This window comes from Pseudochaenichthys georgianus, chromosome 3, assembly GCF_902827115.2.
Source record: "Pseudochaenichthys georgianus chromosome 3, fPseGeo1.2, whole genome shotgun sequence".
Classification (NCBI taxonomy): domain Eukaryota; kingdom Metazoa; phylum Chordata; class Actinopteri; order Perciformes; family Channichthyidae; genus Pseudochaenichthys; species Pseudochaenichthys georgianus.
In genome coordinates this window covers 50,039,238-50,047,022 of record NC_047505.1, presented here as the reverse complement: position 1 = coordinate 50,047,022, position 7,785 = coordinate 50,039,238, and the positions used below count along the sequence as shown (strand labels likewise).

At 41.6% G+C, this 7,785-nt stretch overlaps 1 long non-coding RNA gene across 2 annotated transcripts; it reads right to left on the bottom strand.

Moving 5' to 3' along the window:
• Positions 1-5,925: 5,925 nt before the first annotated feature.
• On the bottom strand, positions 5,926-6,666 carry LOC139433512 (uncharacterized). 2 transcript variants are annotated; one of them, XR_011642965.1, is made up of 3 exons: positions 6,533-6,666; positions 6,083-6,143; positions 5,926-5,974 (listed from the first exon to the last, which is right to left on the bottom strand). It is a non-coding gene; the product is annotated as an uncharacterized lncRNA (long non-coding RNA). The 2 variants fall into 2 exon arrangements; XR_011642966.1 differs by having other exon boundaries at positions 6,083-6,138.
• Between the last annotated feature and the right edge of the window lie 1,119 nt (positions 6,667-7,785).

Genomic DNA, 7,785 nt, shown 5'->3' with positions numbered 1-7,785 from the left:
CTTCTTCTTCTCTGTCTTCCGGTTGTTGCCTCTTTTGAATGACGAATACACACTACCGCCGCCTGCTGGTAAGGGGAGTTATTGCCACTCACGCACTGAAGTCGGTGCGGTGTGTTCCCGTGCGACACATGGCCAAAACGCAGGAGAACACGGCCAGGCAACAGCCGACTTCAGCTTTGGCTAGTCCTCTGGTGACTGCTTGGTGTGTCAGGGCCTTTAGTGTTTACTTTCTGTCTTTCTTCTTCTGCTGTTCCCTTTAGTGTTTACTTCCTATCTGTCTTCTTCTGCCGTTCCCTTTAGTGTTTACTTCCTGTCTGTCTTCTTCTGCTGTTCCCTTTAGTGTTTACTTCCTGTCTGTCTTCTTCTGCTGTTCCCTTTAGTGTTTACTTCCTGTCTGTCTTCTTCTGCTGTTCCCTTTAGTGTTTACTTCCTGTCTGTCTTCTTCTGCTGTTCCCTTTAGTGTTTACTTCCTGTCTGTCTTCTTCTGCCGTTCCCTCAAGTGTTTACTTCCTGTCTGTCTTCTTCTGCTGTTCCCTTTAGTGTTTACTTCCTGTCTGTCTTCTTCTGCTGTTCCCTTTAGTGTTAACTTGTCTTTTATCCTCTGTCCTTCTCTTGTTCTTATTTTTTACTTTAATGGGGACAGTTTAGCCCTCATGAATCCAAATGTTCCTGCCCTCCACAAACATACAAATAAATATTCAAAAATATTTCACTGTGTTTTCTGAGGGAGACAACTACTGTTTGTTGTCCACAGCTGGCGTTAAATTGACCAGACTATCTCATGAAGATTGATATGACCGCACATAGTCCATTGATCCTCCTTAGCAACGGTCAGTTCTCCTTTGCAACGGTCTGTTAGAGAAAACAACAACAACTGGTATGTCCAAATTGTCCAAATCAAGTATTAAAGTAAGCCGTGTAATAAGAAATATATGGCACAACGTCATTTTATCAACTGTTTTGCATCAAGAGACATTTTAGTCTTCCAAATATGTTGTTATTATTATTATTATAAGATGTGATTCTAAACACACAAAGGAAGTTCAAAGTGTTAAAGGGCAAGAGTTCATTTTAGACCACACATTTTTATTTTCCAGCAGTTGCAGAAAGTGGCCTTCAAAGACGAAGCTGAATCCTCGCCTCCTGGTTAGCCTTGAGCTGCCAGAGGTGTCGCTTTCTGCTTTCTGCTCCCGTTTACAACGATAAAGCAGGCCATGTATATTAAATGACATAGGTCTTCATAAGTGTCACAGTGGTCTGATGAAGAATAATATCTTCCCTCCATTCACCAGCTGTGGCTTTCTCTTTTATGGCTGCAGGGATACTCTGCGATGTTCAGGGAGCTGGAGTAAAAACCAATAGATTCCACATTAAAAAATACTAAAAATGACTGCGCTGTTTTCAAAAGTGTTTTGTGTCAAGGCAAGTGCAAGCAGGAAGGCCTGGGCGTATTTATCCGAGCAAACATATTAACTGTAAGGTCCTTCAGGGATTTAAAATAACATTCAGTGGAGATCTGAGTGGACTTAAGAAGTTATTAAATGTAGCCTGGTGGAATAATAATACTGTTATTAAAGCTCTGGGAGGTAACTTTAAAAACAAACTGCTAAAGTAAGCTAGATTTTCTTAATTATCCATATAACAAAACTTAAAATATATTGATGAAAAACAGTGTAATAGGGGACCTTAACACACAACGAGTATAGGTGGTATTATCAAAGTTATGCAACAGCCACAGTTTCCTTTTTAAGTATTCTCTAAAATGCACTATAGATTTATTTTTCACAATCATAGATTTGATACAATATATATTTTGTTTCCTTTCGTGCTTACATACTAGACATGGTATTACATCCCCGCCCACATTAACACTTGTGTGCATAAACTTGTCGATCTTAATTGTTGGTCTTTTAAGAGTATTTTCTCCTGTGTCACGAATGTTTTTACTTCCTTTCTTTGTGTCTTTTGTTGGTTGTCATGGCCTTAGTAGTATCACCTGTTCCCCATTAGCCCTCGAACCACCTGCACTGCATCCCCTTATTAGTGCAGCTTAGTATTTAAGTCCTAGTTTATGGTTACATTTACTGTTTTTTCGTGCCTGGCTAACACAAAAAAGATTTTCTGTGAAAAGTTGTTATTCCCTGCAGTCTCAAGGTCTACCCTGGCTCCGCTTCATGTGACAGAGAATAGTATTTGCATTGTGTAAATGGCAAAGCCTCCTAATATAACTTTGCAGTAAAAAGCATTTCTAAATTGATTCCTCTGTGTTAAACAGAAGCTAAAGGATGCTTAAGTAGTTACACTGCAATCCTCTTCAGTAAATGCGGTGCTGGGGAAATCAAAACAGTATTTATATGCAAAGTGTGGAGCTGCAAATGTCTCTCCACTTAGCTGCCTGTTTACATACCTTGGGTTCTTTTCTATGAATACAGTCTACTTCCTGATGACTGCAATTAGAGTCCTAATCCACGGTTTCTGATGACAAAACCGAGTTCTCGTATTAAATGGTGAATTCTTTCGAAATACTGTGCATTTTAAATAAATACATAAGTAAAATAAATACATAAATAATTAAATAAATACATATATATATATATAAATATGCCTATGAAATAAATTATGAAATAAATAAATGAGGCAATAAATATGTATACATGTACATTTAAATACACATTTATTTCATGGGACTTGTATTTCCTAATCCATCCATCCATCCATCTTCTCCCGCTTATCCGTGGTCGGGTCGCGGGGTAGCAGTTCCAGCAGAGAGCCCCAAACGTTCCTGTCCCCACATCAACCAGCTCTGACTGGGGGGTCCCAAGGCGCTCCCAGGCCAGCGAAGAGATATAATCCCTCCACCTGGTCCTAGGTCTACCCCTTGGTCTCTTCCCAGCTGGACGTGCCTGGAACACCTCCCTAGGGAGGCGCCCAGGTGGCATCCTAACTAGGTGCCCGAACCACCTCAACTGGCTCCTTTCGACGTGAAGGAGGAGCGGCTCAACTCCGAGTCCCTCCCGGATGACCGAACTTCTCACCTTATCCCTAAGGGAGACGCCCGCCACCCTGCGGAGAAAACCCATCTCGGCCGCTTGTATCCGCGATCTCGTTCTTTCGGTCATTCATAATGACACGTTTATTCATTTCAAGAGGCTTTTATTTCATAATGACACGTTTATTTATTTCAGGGGACTTGAATCATATTTCATGATGACACATTTCCATTCCTTATGTGCAAATGAACGGGGCGTGGTTAGCTCACAGATCCAGACCAAAGCAACAGCACCACAACACTGACTCAATAGCTCTTGTTTCACACTCCAGTACTCTTAAGTGGTTTGCAAACTGCCAATAAACCAAACCGGTTCCGGTTCAAGAACCGTTCTTGTGCTTTTCTGGTGCTTAACTGGTTCTTCTCTGGTTCTGCCCCTTTTCCACCAAACCGGTTCCAGAGCCAGTTCCGGGCTACAGCCTGATTTAGCTCTGGTTCTTCCTGTTTCGGCCGCACCGGAGCCGGCTCTAAACACCAAAAACCGGTTCTTAGCTGACCCCACTTGGCTGCCCGGCAAGAACCACGCTCACGTCGGAAGGGGGCGAGATTAACCTGAGCCATAATAACAGTTTATGGCGAGTACGGAAAATGAAAGTTGTAACAAGCAGAAGCGCTGAGCAAAGTGACGAGAACGCAACCACACACTTATAAACAAATAACACACTTTATAAAGTAAGGCAACACTAACCAGGCTGCGTGTGGTTCTGTTTATTTGTACCTTACTTTGACCATCCGTTCGCTGTCATTGATCATTGTGGAGAGAGGCAGACGTTTTGTTTTGTATTATCGCAGCTATCGGATGGAATCAATACTATGGTGGCCCTGAAGTGCAAGACACCACAGCATTTCAGAAAACACCACAGCATTTCACATTGGACGGAAAGGGTATTCCTTTAGGGAGAACACTTCTTGTTTGTGATTGGACAGAGCCAGCCAGAGAAGCACTGCTGTGATTGGTTGTTTTTGCTGCCAGTCAAGAAATGACGCTTGTGATTAGCCCAACACATCAGCTGTTAGCTGTTAGCACACACTCAGAGCTCACAGCTCCTCATATCTGTTCAGAAACTGGACAAAAACATATACAAACCACAGACTGTCTGTGTCATGGCGAATACAGTCGCTGCTTTATTTATGTCTGTATGACGTTGTTGTGAGTGTGGACGGAGCAGCTACAGGTTAGTTTAGCCTGATGGATCCGATTCCGATAGGATTTACATGGAGATACGGCCCGCCCCCTCTCCAGCGTCTTGTTTGAATGACAGGAGTAAATACAGAATTAATGCTTTATTAACTCATGGTTTTTAAGGGGCTTATCTCCATGTAAATACTATGGTAGACCACCCAATATTCGCATCACTTTAATCGCTCGAGTTTCACCGCGGCTGCTCGAGTTTCACCGCGGCTGTCAGCTGTGTTTGCTCCTGTCAATGCTGTCATTCAAACAAGAGGGGATGGGGCGTATCTCCATGTAAATCCTACAACAAAATGAACATATTTGACCGTGATTTAATTGTAATACACGTTTCAAAGTGATGCCGAAGTAACTACATACTGATAGCAGTTAGTAAAAACCATGAATTAACGCTTTGACAAGTCTGCAAACAAGACGGCAGGCGAAAAGCTTTTAAAATGCGTGTTTTCTGAATCGGATTCATCAGGCTAAACTAACCTGTAGCTGCTCCGTCCACACAACAACATCATACAGACATAAATAAAGCAGCGACTGTATTCGCCATGACATAGATAGTCTGTGGTTTGTACTTGTTTAACTTTTGTCCAGTTTCTGAACAGATATGAGGAGCTGTGAGATCTGAGTGTGTGCTAACGGCTGATGTGTTGGGACCAGAGCTATTTAATAGAAGAGTTACGACACCGGAAGTCCAAAAACGGTTATCGTCACGTGGTTCATGTAGACGAGGGATCGTTCCCCGGAAGCTCATGGCGGGCAATGTGAATGCATTGATAACAGGAGATAGAACTACGATTTTTGGTAATTATTAGTGAATAAAGGTTTTGATTTGCAATATTTATACAACAAATCGATATGTGTATGTATTTACATCAATATGTTTTAAAAAATAAAATCGAATTTGCTAATATTAAGTGATATTAGGATTAGTGTGAACAACTAGTTTACATGTTACTAACAGTGCCTTGTTAAAGAGCCTGTTGCTGTTTATTTATAGCTTTGAATTCTTTCAAACCAATATTATCTTCTTAAACTTGTATGGTAGTCAGGAGCATCACTTTCTAATGTGTATTGATACATTTAGAGGGAGGGGATCTAAAGTAATGCTTTAAAATGCAGATTGGATTCATTTCTACCATTTTCTTAAATTCATGGTAGTTTCAGTAATCCCCTGGTAACTGAGGACACAAGTTATCTAAATGACTAATGTCGTCTTTATGGCTTTCAGAAAGGACAGGAGACCGACAGGATATGATGATGATGTTAAATGTGTTGCTTTAGGAACATCCATTGCAAATACATGGAATTCAATAAACATAGAAGAGCATATCATGCAGTTTGTCGGTGCCTTTTCCTCCGTGTTGTCCTGGTTTGCTGTGCTGCCTCCTAGTCGCCACCATGGTTTGATGTGCTGCCTGGGGATGCTCAAATCGCTCAGAGAAAGGAGTACGAATGTACGGCTTCCCCACTGACACAGAGCGGAGGAAAAAATGGCTGGCTCAAGTCAGCAGGAGCAATTTCACGACCAACAGCAAAAAAATATGTGATTTATATACAAACACTGCATTTGCACTTTTTCACAAAACGAAAACCACACCATTGGGAAAGCTTAATGTTTTGTTTAATACAAAAAAACAGGGAAAGGCTTGAAAAACACAGAGTTGAGACTCAGGGTGCAGGGTGAGGGTCTCAGTGCAGGTATTCAGGCTCCATTGAATCCCCCTCTGGTTCTTGTGCTGAAAGAGGGAGTAACAGACAGGAGAAAGGGTTATACACACACAGCACACCTATTGCCTTGGGGAGATAACATGTTTACTTATATAAAACAGTAGTATTAAACGTACCTTGTGTTTTCACTCTCACTTAAGTCCCTCTCCCTTTGCCATCAATCCAGAATCAGCTGAGCTGCAACATTATACAGACAGGTAATAATCAACAGAATCACAAGGACACAATATGGCTCTGCTAAAAACACTCACTCTTACACGCACCAAAGTTATATTTATCTAATATTTAACTCCCTCCACCCCCGCATACAATCCCGTTTAGAAGCCCCTCTTCTCTAATTCAACATGTTGGACGAAATGACATAGAGAGAACGGAATTTACAATTAAAAGGCTGTTCAACGTGTGTTGCTAACTTGCTTCGGTATGCTAGCTTGATCTGTTATCTGTAAACGTTCCCTAAATCTACTAATTTAGGGATAATCCACTGACATCCTTTAATACACATGTTCATTAGAATCAGATGTACTGATAATATCCACAATATAAATCTTTAAACTTCTTCTTACCTTTAAAAGTCCGTCACGAACGGTCTATTATGCAGCAACTCCACAGCTCTGCCAGCCTTGGCGCTAACTTCCGGGGAACGATTGAGAGGCTCCACGATCCGCCATTGCTGTAAAAAAGTGGTCCATTGGAGTGAACGGAGATGTCGTAACTCTTCTATTAAATGGCTCTGGTTGGGACCATACCTTGTGGGACCATGGTTGGGACATATTTGGCTGTCGGGTGCTGACCAATCACGAAGCGTCATTTCTTGACTGGCAGCAAAAACAACCAATCACAGCAGTGCTTCTCTGGCTGGCTCTGTCCAATCACAAACAAGAAGTGTTCTCCCTAAAGGAATACCCTTTCCGTCGAATGTGAAATGCTGTGGTGTTTTCTGAAATGCTGTGGTGTTTTGTGAAATGCTGTGGTGTCTTGCACTTTAGGGCCACCGTACGATACATGGGCTGCACAGGTTGTCATGTCCGACTATCACGAGTAGAATCATAATGAAGAGGTCAAATGCGCCTGTAGAAAACGGCTTATGCCACAACAGGATAGCAACAAGTAGTCAAGATAGTCAGTTTAGCTTCGGTTGCGGTCAACTCAGCCGTCTCGCGTTCGCTTGGTCAATTCAGCAGCTCTTCATTTTTGAGTGCGTGAAGCACCAGAAAAGCACAAGAACGGTTCTTGAATCGGAACCGGTTTGGTTTATTGGCAGTTTGAAAACCACGTAAGAGTACTGGAGTGTGAAACGAGCTATTGAGTCAGTGTTGTGGTGCTGTTGCTTTGGTCTGGATCTGTGAGCTGACCACGCCCCGTTCATTTGCATATAAGGAATGGAAATGTGTCATTATGAAATACACGTCCCCTGAAATAAATAAACGTGTATTTAAATGTACATGTATACATATGTATTTAGTTCATTATTTATGTATTTATTTAATTGTGGCTTACAGTAGATGGCATTCCAACATTCTACAAGTTAGCTACTTAAATAATAATAATAATAATAATAATAATAATAATAATATATAATATTTTTATAGCGCCTTTCAGGAAACCCAAGGTCGCTTTACAAGTCGGCTAGGGGGGGGCGGAGTAGGGGGAAACTGACCATGATGATCTACCTTGGCTACATTTGTATTGTCTAATCTGGTAGATTGATCTAGTTTGTGACCAACAGAATTCCCCTGGTGAGATATTAAAGTCAACCTTGACCCGTAACCTTCTGGTCGGCTGACATCAATACAGAGAAATCCTTGATGTGTTCAGT